The sequence below is a fragment of the Podarcis gaigeae genome (assembly GCF_964106915.1).
Source record: "Podarcis gaigeae genome assembly, chromosome: 4".
NCBI lineage: Eukaryota > Metazoa > Chordata > Lepidosauria > Squamata > Lacertidae > Podarcis > Podarcis gaigeae.
Window position 1 is genome coordinate 78634528 of NC_139677.1, and position 12861 is coordinate 78647388.

General features: G+C 44.5%; 1 long non-coding RNA gene across 1 annotated transcript; it reads left to right on the forward strand.

The window, feature by feature from the left end:
• The first annotated feature begins 1923 nt into the window (after positions 1-1923).
• On the forward strand, positions 1924-6082 carry LOC310843947. Its single transcript, XR_014563813.1, has 3 exons — positions 1924-2742; positions 4738-4832; positions 5165-6082. It is a non-coding gene; the product is annotated as an uncharacterized lncRNA (long non-coding RNA).
• The last annotated feature ends 6779 nt before the right edge of the window (positions 6083-12861 follow it).

Consider the following 12861-nt stretch of genomic DNA (forward strand, 5'->3'; position numbering starts at 1 on the left):
CTCGCCCGAAGCACGGGGAGCCCTCCGGAGGGCTCCCTGTGCTTCGGGCGGCAGGCTGCCGCCCCAAGCCTCGCGCGCCCGACGGGAGCTCCTGCCGGGCGCGCAAGGCTTGCAGACACTCGCCCGAAGCACGGGGAGCCCTCCGGAGGGCTCCCTGTGCTTCGGGCAACAGGCTGCCGCCCCAAGCCTTGCGCGCCCGACGGGAGCTCCTGCCGGGCGCGCAAGTCTTGCAGACACTCGCCTGAAGCACGGGGAGCCCTCCGGAGGGCTCCCTGTGCTTCGGGCAACAGGCTGCCACCCCAAGCCTCGCGCGCCTGGCGGGAGCTCCCGCCAGGCGCGCAAGGCTTGCGGACACTCGCTGGAGCTGCAGGCTGCTGCCCGCAAGCCTTGTGAGCCTGTGGGAACTCCCGCCGGGCTTGCAAGGCTTGCGGATAGCTTCCTGAAGCCTGGAGAGCGAGAGGGGTCGGTGCGCACCGATGCCTCTCGCTCTCCAGGCTTCAGCGAAAGCCTGCATTCGCACCATAGGACGCACACAGATTTCCCCTTCATTTTTGGAGGGGAAAAGTGCGTCCTATGGAGCGAAAAATACGGTATATAGCATGTCTTTGTTGCTGGCTGATTTGCTGCTATTGCTTTGCAATTTGCAGCTACTGTTTTGAAGGGGAGTGAAGAACACACACTCAAAAAAAGGTAACTTGTTAATATAACGTTTATTTCTATGAGGAGGAGTAATTCTGAGGGGTCAAACAAAAAATAATTAAAAAGTGTCAAAAAAGTTATTTTTATAATGACGAGGATAACATTGGGCTAAGAAACAATGTATGCAGTGTTATATTTGTTTTAAATGTCGCAATGGTTTTGCGGCTCCCAGTTGTTGTTTTTTCTTCGGAAACGGGTCCAAGTGGCTCTTTTTGTCTTAAAGGTTGCAGACCCCTGAGCTAACCTTTCTAGATCTTCTTTCAAGGCAACCCCAAAGAGACTGTGTTGCAGTGGTGTAGTCTGCACATGATGAGAGCATCAGCCACTGTGGCAAGGTCAGCCCTCTCCAGATAGGAGCGCAGTTGACGTAACTGCCAAAGCTGGGATAAAGCTTTCCTGGTACTGAAAGTTATTCTACTGAAATTTAGCCACAGTTTTCAGAAACAAACAAACTTATTTTATCATATGAGCTAGTCAAGTAGAGAGAGGTCTTAGCACAGGCACCCGCAAACTCGGCCCTCCAGATGTTTTGGGACTACAACTCCCATCATCCCTAGCTAACAGGACCAGTGGTCAGGGATGATGGGAATTGTAGTCCCAAAACATCTGGAGAGCCGAGTTTGGGGGTGCCTGTCTTAGAACAATAGTAGAGCTTTGTGGATTGAATAACTTAGGTTCACCCTCAGCATCACTAGTTAAAGATCTCTACTTGAGATCAGTGAGAGAAACTGCAAGTCAATGTAGACTGACAATATCCAGCAAGAGGAGCCAATTTGCCTGTCTGAGTATAGAGCAGATTCATAAGTGGCAAATTTCCTAGCCATAATTTATTATTTTAAAATTATCTGTAAATGGACTTTTGTGCTTTTTATCTTACTATATATTTTTTTTAAAAGTACACAAAGGAATTGGGGGTGAGTGGGTGGGTGTTCTATCAGATGTAGCTTTAAAAACGTCATTGTAAAGCAAGACTAAAAAATGTGTGCATATAATGGCATGCTAACCTTAAGGAAAAAAACCATCTAAATGCAAATTACCTTACAATTGTTGTACTATTATAAAATGCTAAAAAAAACCCCACCAAAGATGACAATGTGGGATTTTAAAACGCTTCTTTGAAAGATATGTGAAGATGTGATCATATACAATGTGAGTAGCATTTAGAACAGTCCTACATCACAACCCATTGCAGCTAATAAACCCACCTTAGTACACCTAATAAACCCACTTACTGGTGCCTGACTTTGCACAGGATTGGGCTGTTAAAATTACATTTCACAAAGGATTTCAAAAGGCTTTTAATTCTACTGCTTCTAGAGGTAAATAAGAGTCACAAATATAATACAGACCTTTGTTTAGCTTACAAGCAAGATATATGCAGAGTCAAATATAACTTTTTGCTTTATTATGTGAAGTTATCACATGAAGCTGATTATGCTGGCGTAGGAACTTTGATCTGAATAGTGGGTTGTATCCCTCCCTCCCCCCAGCCCCTATGGGCCATTTTGACAGATGAACAGGGCTACCCAGCACCTTGGGTAGCATATGTCAAATTGCAATTTTTTTCCCCCATCACTTTATGCTTGTTTATGTTGAATTGCATTTCCCATTTTACTGGCCGTTCACTCAGTTCGGAGAGGTCCTTTTTTGTTTTAAAGACCCTGAACAACTTCATATCATCAGCAAACATGGCCCCTTCACTGCCCACTAAGTCTAGAGTATCTGAAGAAGTATGTATGAAAGCTCATACCTTTAAAGCTTATACTTAGTTGGTCTTTAAGGTGATACTGGAACATCTTTCAATATTTTTTTTAAAAAAACTTTCATCATTGTTATTAAGTCTAGACAGTTTATGAACTAGTTAAAAAGCACATGTCCCAATACTGATCCTTGAGGGATTCCACTTTCTACATCTCTCCATCCGGAAAACAGTCCACTTATTCCTAATCTCTGCTTCCTGTCAATTAGCCAGTTCTTGATCCACACAAGGACCTCACCTCTTCTTTTCATGCCTGCTATGCTTACTCAGGAATCTTTGGAGAGGTATGTTGTCAAAAGCTTTTTGAAAATGCACGGTGTCAATCAGATCACTTCTATGCTTGTTGACACTCTCAAACAATTATAATAGGTTAGTGAGACAGGACTTGCAGTACTCTTGCAGAAGTCATGATGGTCCCACTTCTGGAAGAATTGGTCTACCTGCTTCTGTATGCAGGAATAACTTTCTGACAGCTGTTCAGCTGTGGAACGGACGATCTCAGAAGGTGGTGGACTCCTTCATTGGTGGTTTTAAAGCAGAAGTTGGATGCCCATCTGCCAGGGATTCTTTAGCTGTGATTCTTGCATTACAGAGGGTTAACCTGGATGACCTTTAGGCTCCCTTCCAAATCTACAGTTCTATGATTCTATAGCTATTCTATTTTAACAATATTTTCCCGCAGCTTTCCAGTGCCAGTTCTCAGGGAATTCTACCTTCCACATCCCTCCATTGAGAGAACAGTCCGTTTAGTCCTTCTTTCTGATATTTAATCAGTTACTGAGGTTCACCAGTTAACCAGGACCTCGCCTCTTATTTCCTGACTGCTGAGCATATCAAATCTAAAACCTCAGTATCTTGCAGAAGGAATCTAATTTCTGCTATTGCATTTGGCTCCCAAGTGCTCCCACTGTGCTGTTACCCCAGACAGCTGAATTGCATTTGCTCTTCCTGCTTAAAAAAACCACTGTAATATGTGTAAAACACAACTATGCCCCCTGATTACATATAAAAACAGCAACATTTGCCATTCTGGATTTTTATTTTCACCCAGTGATCATAATCTATCCTGGTTGTGCCATGTTTTATTCAGATCTGAATGGAAAACAACAATCAGAATAATTTTAGTATTTGAAAGACCTTCATGAATGTTAGTGACATCATGCTTGATCTTTCTAATGAAACCACCACTTAGCTGTCTCATGAAAGAATTTTATTCCAAACAAGAAACTGTTACTGCTGAAGGGAGGATTCTTCCAAATCAGAAACTAACAATAGAAGCCAGCAAGTGGTCCCAGATTGTTTCTTAGCTTTTGTGCCAGGTAATTAAAGCTCTTTAAGGAGTCTTTTCCAGCTGAGAACTGTAGAGAACTAGATATCCTTCTGATTCATTAAATTAAGAAATGGCTTTCAAATAATGGCCTTTAAAATGTCAGAAGGCAACTTAGCATAATACTTGACTGGCACAACATCATGCACTGAAGTTTTTCTTTGAAGTAGTTTGATGGAATACATATTTCTTTTGTTTCCTGCAAACACAACAACAGCACATTGTGTACCATGCAGTTACAATTCTTGGAAAAGAGAAATATGAGTGTGCCTAAATCATTCTGCCATTGTGCAGTGGTTGAATACCTGCTTTGCAAACAGAAATCCCAGGTTTATTAAGTGTTGAGCATCACCAATAATTAAAATATTGTGCAGCATGACTGGGAGAAACACATCCCTGACACCCTACAAAGCTGCTTCCAAAAGCAGTAGTCCATTATGAGCTGTGCAGACCTATTGTCTAAGTCAGTATAAGATTGCTTCACATGGCTTATTTTAAAGCACTGTTGTAAGGATGTCTGCAATAAAGTATGTGAAGCATCTTGAGGACGTTATTATTGCTTACAATTTCTATCCCAACAGAGCTCAGGGTAGCAAACACACCATGAAGTTAAAACAAAATCATAGAATTGTAGAGTTGGAATGGGTCTACGAGGGTCATCTAGTCCAACCCCCTGCAATGCAGGAATCTTTTTGCCCAACATGGGGCTTGAATACCATGACCCTGAGTTTAAGAGTCTCATGCTAATCCCATTGAGCTAAAAGCATTTAAAACATTTCAAAAAAAATTAAAATTAATACCCCACTTAAAAGCATTTCAAAATATTTAGAACATTTGAAAACTTTTAAAAGCAATCACATAGCTTCACAGTTGGTAATTCCGACGCTGCCAGTTATCTTTCAGCCATCAAATACCTGAGTAAGCAGGAATGTTTATAAATTTTTCCTGAAAGGCAATAATGAGAGAGACAAGGCGCAAAGTGCATCATGGAGGGCATTCCACAGGTGGGGAACTGCCACAGAGAGGACCCTGTCTCAATAATTACAGGTAGTTTTATCAGATAGAATTATAACATAATGTTCTGCCTCCACTGCTGGATACAGTTGGCATCTGAATCCCAGTTTCTGGGAATCGCAGTGGCCACACTGCTGTTATGCTCAGGTTATGTTTACTGGCTTACCATGGGCATCTGTTTGACCACTGTGAGGTACTGGACCAGATGGGCCATTGGCCTGGTCCACCTGGTAGTTCTTCTTATGTTCTTAATATAGCAACTGTCAGGGAATAGTCTGGATATGAAGATTGGGGAATGCAGTCGCTGGCAGACCAGCTTCTCTCAGAAGAGGAGGGGGAATATTCCCCCCTCCTGCCACCTCCAGTGTTTTCAGAAGCAGAGAGAGAGCCAGACACAGACACAAAACCTGAACAGCTTAGAAAGGAGTTACCCAGCTACGAGATAGTGACAAGGGAACCAGAAGGGAGGGGACAGCCAGGAGAGATGTCAGTCGAGAGTGTGGTGGACCCCCTTCCTCACCATGGACTCGGAGGTCTGAACATATCAGAGAACAAAGGAGGCATAGGGAGGGAGGAACTTCCCATTGGCGTCCGTCTTGCTGCAGAAGGAATTCGGAAGGAGGGTTTAGAGTAGGCAACTGCCCTCCTTGCGGAGAGCTGTGTAACTGTGCTCGCAACATGAAGCTGTAATAAAAAGGACTATAAATCTATCAACTACTCGTTAATTCTTATCTGTGAAGTTACTGAAGTGAGGGGAGGACTCTCCGAGCTTGGCAGCAACTTGCATTGCACCAGTAGAATACCTTCAACGATTGTCTATCCTGATTGGCAGCAGTTCTCTAGCATCCCAGGCAGAAGTTCCTTCACATCACCAGTCACCTATTTCTCTTAACTCAGAGATGGGGAAGCTGTGGCCCTGCAGATGTTGAGAGTCCAACATCTGGAAAGCCGCAGGTTCTCTATCCCTGATTGAACTAGAGATGCCAAAGACCGGACTTGGGTCATACCACAAGGAAAGCGTAGGCTTTACCACTGAGCTGCTGTCAAAAAACAATCCTATCCTGCTCTTATAGTTCGAACTTTAAAAATATAAGCCTCCCAATATCTAACACGAGCAGCTCAGTTCCTTATATAGATGGGTCTGGTGTGGAAGCTGCCCTTTAGAGACTTGAACTAATGATCAGCTGTGAACTTAGCAATGCCTCAATTGTTCCACTTCCCACATTTACAGATCGGCATTGCTGGAGAATTGGATGGCTCAGTCCCAACCAAGACACCTGCCCTTTAGAACATCATAAATTACACAATTAGATCAGGGTGGGGTGGGAGGGAAGCAGAGAGGAAGAAACTAATTGGTAGCGTTTGCGGGATTTGTTGTAGCACACATCAAAGATGTACAATTGTTAGTTAAAATTGCTTCCATCTGCTCATTCTGGCTCTAAATATAAATTTGGTATTTCAACAAAATAATGCGATAATATGCTTTCCTTTTTTCCTTTTTTCTTTAGCAGTGGTGGGGGAGAGTGGATGGAATAATTGCACGGAAGCAGATACTGTGATTCTTGCAGCCCTATCAGTACCTAAGCAAAAGCCCATTTGAATCAATGGAACTTTCCCTGTTTCAAGATCTATAGGTAGAAATGGGGGGGGGAGTGCTATAAATTTCTCAATTTGGATCAAATCTTGTTCGGGAGGAAACACATCAAAATGAGGTATTTCCTGAGGTGTAGCCGGGGCGGGGGGCGCTGCTGGGGTGATTGCCCTAGGCACATTTGTAGGGGGATCGTTTATGCTGCCCTCCCCGAACCAGCCCTGTGCTGCTTTGCAAGGCTGGGATCTGATCCGAAAAAGTTGCACAAATGGTGTTTTGTGATGCTAAGTTATTACAAGCAAAAAATCCTAAAATGCAGCTATCATGGAAGGGCGCTGCTCTTATGAATATTGCAGTGATTCCTGGTGTGTGGTGGTCGATTATAACCACTGATCATTTTTCCCTTTGGGGAACTTCCATGCTTTGAATATGTTCCTGCTGAGATTTTGCATAATAGCCATGGCAAATTAAAGCCATCCACTTTCAAATTCAGCTCACTCACAGATCGTGGTCTCTCACACTTTCATGGGTAGGAAAATACATCTGAGCCAATGAAATACCCACCCCCAGAGGATTTCGTTTTTCCAGGACGCCATCTCTGAATAAAACACTTCATTAGCAAATGTGCTCTGTTCCACTGCCATCATCTGATAAGGGATTTTGAGCAAATGTCACAGCTGAAAGCAGAATCAACTACTGGTGAAGAGGTAGCAGATGGGCCCAAGGCCCATATTGGGTGGGAAACAAACAAACAAACAAACAAACAAACAAACAAACAAACAAATAAATAAATATGTAGGCCCTGAGACTTATGCTGTTATTGAAAAATATAAGTGAATAAAAGATATGTGTGTGTGTTTGTGTGTGTATGTGTAAGGTAAAGGGACCCCTGACCATTAGGTCCAGTTGTGGCCGACTCTGGGGTTGCGGTGCTCATCTCACTTTATTGGCCGAGGGAGCCAGCGTACAGCTTTCGGGTCATGTGGCCAGCATGACTAAGCCGCTTCTGGCGAACTAGAGCAGCGGACGGAAATGCCGTTTACCTTCCCGCTGGAGCGATACCTATTTATCTACTTGCACTTTGACGTGCTTTCAAACTGCTAGGTTGGCAGGAGCAGGGACTGAGCAACGGAAGCTCACGCCGTCGCGGGGATTCGAACCGCCAACCTTCTGATCGGCAAGTCCTAGGCTCTGTGGTTTAACCCACAGCACCACCCGCATCCCTTGTTTGTGTGTGTAGGAATAAATAAATACTTTACATCTGCAAGGAGGAACCTTTTCTCCTGAAAGAAGATCCCGGCAGTAGTTCATGACAAGACTGTACCGTATTCTGAAATGAGCACATTGCTGAAATCAACTCATTGCGCAATTCATCAGCTAAACTCCACGAATTTCCACTTTTCTGTCACAAATGTTCATTTCCCACAGACACTTTTTTGGAACATGTCCAGCTACCTTTAGAGTTAAAATATGAATTTTACCACATTATTTTTAAAGGCAGGAGATCCCTCACCCCAACCTCATTATCATATCAAAGGCCTCCGCAGAATATGGAGCAGCGGAAGTCCTAATGGGAAGAAGACTAGAGGGTTCAGAACAGTTTCATCTTCATGAAGTCGGCCTTCTGAATGGGATGCATGAAGTTCAGTATTATGGAGGGCGGCGGGCTGAAAAGGTTTATAACTCCGCAGGCTCATCTGTTAAATTACTCAGCAGAAAACCCCGTCAGCTTTAAAGATGAAGGTGGAAAGGGGGAAAGATATATGACTTGAATAAAAAGTTAAATTGTATGTGTATTTGAAAAGGGCGAGGAAATAAATGCAGCAAAGTTTTCTACTTTGGGGATGCTGGTCAGCACACACCAATAAAATAGCTTTAACAAGGACACAAAGGCAGTCTCACTTCTGACTTTCAGGTGCCTCTTGAAGTCACTGAGGAATGCTTATATTGCTTTTAATGATGGGCTTTTGCTTTGTGTTGTTGTTGTTGTACACCACCCATCTTGGTATGGCAGTAAAGGAATACTTTAATAAACAGATAAAACCAACTACAGCTTTTTATGGCTTTGCCATCTTCCTTCTGTGACACACCCAAGCCATACCATCTTAGAGATCGACATTAAAGAGCCATCCGGCTGTGAACGTGGCCTCTGGCTTCTAGCAAATGCTGGCAGGCACCTACCTTGTCCTTTAGTAGGGCAGCCACTTAGAAAGAAGGAATGCATCACTTAAAAAGAGGACAGAGATCTGCATAACACTTGCCATACAGATGCCATACAATTTGCACATACTGTTTGATATGCTATTTTATATGCAAATCTAGACATAATAATGGCAAACAGAACTATAATTCATCTCCCTGCAGTGGGGAACCTGTCTGCTGTCCAGGTGGGCCACTGTTAATGGCCAATTTAAAGACCACTGTTATGTTTCTCTATCTTTAAGCTGGACTTGGACCAGACAGCCCTTCAAATAGGGGACTGCCCTCTGACAATGCTCCAAATAGAGGACTGTCTGCTGTAAAGTAGGACACATGTCCACTTTGTCATTCAGGAATTGCTGGAAACCACAAGAGGGGAGAGTACTCTTGTGCTTGAATCCTGCTTGCTGGTTTCCCACAGGTATCTGCTTGGGCACAGGGAGAACAAGTTGCTGGACTAGATGGGCCATTGGCATGATCCAGCAAACTCGTCTTAGAAATTGACTCCCCTGCCGGAGAAAGGATAGCTTGGAGCAGTTGAATAACAAACAAACAAACAAACAAACAAACAAACAAACAACAACAACAACTATTACTACCACTCTGGGTGGCTTCCAACAAAATATTAAAACACAGTAATGCATCAGATGTTAAAAGCTTCCCTAAACAGGGCTGCCTTCAGATGTCTTCTAAAAGTCTGGTAGTTGTTGTTCTCTTTGAGATCTGGTGGGAGGGCGTTCCACAGGGTGGGTGCCACTACCGAGAAGGCCCTCTGCCTGGTTCCCTGTAACTTGGCTTCTCGCACTGAGGGAACCGCCAGAAGGCCCTCGGCACTGGGTAGAACGATGGGGGTGGAGATGCTCCTTCAGACATACTGGACCGAGGCCATTTAGGGCTTTAAAGGTCAGCACCAACACTTTGAATTGTGCTTGGAAACGTACTGGGAGCCAATGTAGATCTTTCAAGACCGGTGTTATGTGGTCTCGGTGGCCGCTCCCAGTCACCAGTCTAGCTGCCGCATTCTGGAGATTCTTGAAGTTACAGGACAATCTGTCTGAGAAGTCATGATCTGATGGCTGTCAGTCAGGTCATGCTGGGCCTTCACAGCTCCCCCTTCTCAAGCACTTTTCTGATCCCCGATTCTTCCTCTCACCACAGACAGACAGACAGACAGACAGACGGCTGTGCTTTCTGAAGTCTGCAGTACAAACATTGCTACACCATGGACCTGAGTGAGTCAGGGATGTGTGGCATTTTAAAAGCACTCATGCATACATCAGGACTGACTTACCACATTTCAGAGAAAGTGAAGTAATGCATATTGCATATTCCCTGCAAGACTATTCATTCCATAATCTAAACATTAGCTGATCGCACTGCTGGAATAGGGCAAAGCCTAGATCTAAAAACAAATAATAAAACCTCAGTGCACTCATTGTGGTCCCTACATCACTACTGGATAAAAACACAGGTTTAATAAACGGAGCATATATGTCATTACTATACTGTTTATGCAAGATAATGCCACATCATCTCTAAGCATTCACTTAAACTACAAAGCTTATTCCAGATCACTTTGCAGGTGTTCACACCAAGATGACTTCATTCTAGGACAGGGAAATGACAATGCCAGGGGTATAGGGGCCCCAACATCTTTATATTTATCCTTTTTTTGTATGCTCTCTATTAAATTCAGCTAAGCAAAAATTGCATCTGAAGTGATTGCTTAGCAGTTCTTCCAAGAGTTTAGCCTCAAGATTGGAATTATGCAGAACTTTACCATCAGATTACAGAAGTAGATATTTTTACAGAAACCACTGACATGCTTTTTGTTAGCTCTGTTCTCAGCAGATGGCAGGGAAAGTGGTGCAGTGCCACATGGTTGTAGATTGCTTAAGTATTAACATGCCAGATATTACCGTGGACTGAATTTTATGAATCGGTTCAACTGTAGCACTCAGTCTCAGGGCCCCTCCTTGCTTTCCTTTCACAAACAGAGGTATGTTTGCATTTAGGTAACTTGAGACTCTGGACCAAAGGATTTTACCTTTTTATAAATCAGATTGTGGATTATTTCAATTACTTCCCAATGTGGTAAGCCAGACCTGCTGTGCTTATGCATTGTCCTGTTAAAACTGCAGTTTACTTCCCAGCTCCCCAAAATGAAGTATCACAGTTGCAGCCACACACACACAGCTTTCATTTCCTTTGATGGTTGGAAATGGCAGCACAGTGGGTTGGGCACTCTGATGCTTCCCCAAGGAAGCTACTTTCTGGAAGGCCAAGTCCCTGTTGGTCGGGTGTTGCAGCCAGTTCTGCAACCCCAACCTCTCAGCAGCTTTTCACAGCAGGGAGCACTGCCATATTTCAGTAACAGAGGTATTTGGTTTCTTGACGCAGCCTCATTTGGCTTTGTACAGCTGAGTGATATCTCAGTTCTGCTGAATATCAATGAGAAGCGATGCATGTGGGAAATCATGGTGTTTGTAACAGAAATGAAAATGTTCGCATTCTGTTTACCTTCTACTCAAAGTCTGGAGGTCCTTGTAGAATATTCACCATGTGGCCTCTCCTGAATACATTTGCTTAGGGTGCTTTCATGCACAACCAGTCTTAGGGGATTTTGAAACAAGCAAGAACGTAATTGTTAAACACAAGAACAGCACACGTGGAGCACGATGACAAAGCAGCAAGCAGCAGTGTGCAGTCAGAAGGTGACAGTCAGGCCACCGCAAACACCTGCCAGGAAGAGGGTCACCTTTGCCAAGTGTCCCAGAACCAACAGGAAGGACCATGGATCTAGGGACCTAGTTATATAACCATCTGGTGCTTGAGTGAGAAGTGCTGAAAAGGTTGCAAGCAATGAAATTCCAGTCTGTGTGAGACGTGCTCATGTCTATCTGCGGCTACGCTTAGGATTTTGCTTTCGTTGCATTGGAAAGTAAGCAGTGGCAGCTGATCCACTGGGACAAATAGGGCCAGGACCTTAATTCTGCCCCTACCAGCCTGTCTTTTTCCTTACGTACAAGGAGTCCGGGGGGTGGGGGTGGGGTGGCACTGCCTGTTGGCTTCTTACTCTTTAGTCTCAGGGCTTATCCACACTTGCCCTTGCTCTATGCTTTCCAGGCAGAAGTCTGGACTTTCCAGGTCTGTGTCTGAGCAGGCTTATTTTTCCTGTCCCAGGCTTCCCACCCACTTCCTGTCCTAGTACTTTCCCCAGGAAAACCTGCATTTTACCAGTGAATCAGAGCAAATGGCACTCTGCACAAAACCTGATTGCCATTTGTTCCAATTCAGCAGAAAACACCGCTCAATCACAGGCCTGGAAAGCCCTGACCTGTCCCTAGCAATGTGGAGCAGCGGTTAAGTGTGGATGAGCCCTCCGTGTTGTCCTTGTAGAACTCAATGGGAAGAAGAGGAGGAGTTTGGATTTGATATTCTGCTTTATCACTACCCGAAGGAGTCTCAAAGCGGCTAACATTGTCCTTTCCCTTTCTCCCGCACAACAAACACTCTGTGAGGTGAGTGAGAAGTGTGACTAGCCCAAGGTCACCCAGCAGCTGCATGTGGAGGAGCAGAGACGCGAACCCGGTTCCCCAGATTACGAGACTACCGCTCTTAACCACTGCACCGCGGTGGAGAATACACCACAGAGGAGAATGGGGCATAGGTTGGCTCTTCCTGTCCCTGGCTCCATCTCCATCTGCTGTGGACTTTTCTGCTTTCCACCCTACTGGTTCCAAGGCCCTACAAGTCACCATTGAAAGTAAGTGTTCTATGAACAGCAGTGTTTACTGACACATGGATATACACAGAAAGCCAAATCCTTAAACCCTCACTAAAGCTAACACATCATTGGCATCTCCCTTCTGTGAAGTTATCTTGGGTGGGTATCAGTCTCAGCCCACACAGGTGAAACGGTGGCGGGGAAACATGAATGTGTATTCATATGTAGTGGTTCTGTGAATGGTGCAATGATTTTGGACTCGGGTGTACTCTAGGACACCGTGTTGTTGCCATCAGTGGCACTTTTGAGAATATGTGCAACGGGAGGTATTCCTGGACGGCACATGTAAGGATATCAGGGGGTTACTTGAGAGCAATCAGGCAAGTGTCTCCCTGGTCGCCTGTAAAGCCTCGTTATTGGTACCAAAAGAACCTTCACTATGCAGAGCGCCACTATTCCGTGGCTCGCTCATTCACTGGCAGAATTTGTGAGTGGGCGGTCCTTAAATCTTCCCCAGCAGAGTAGTTTCTTGATGCCCAGTCTGC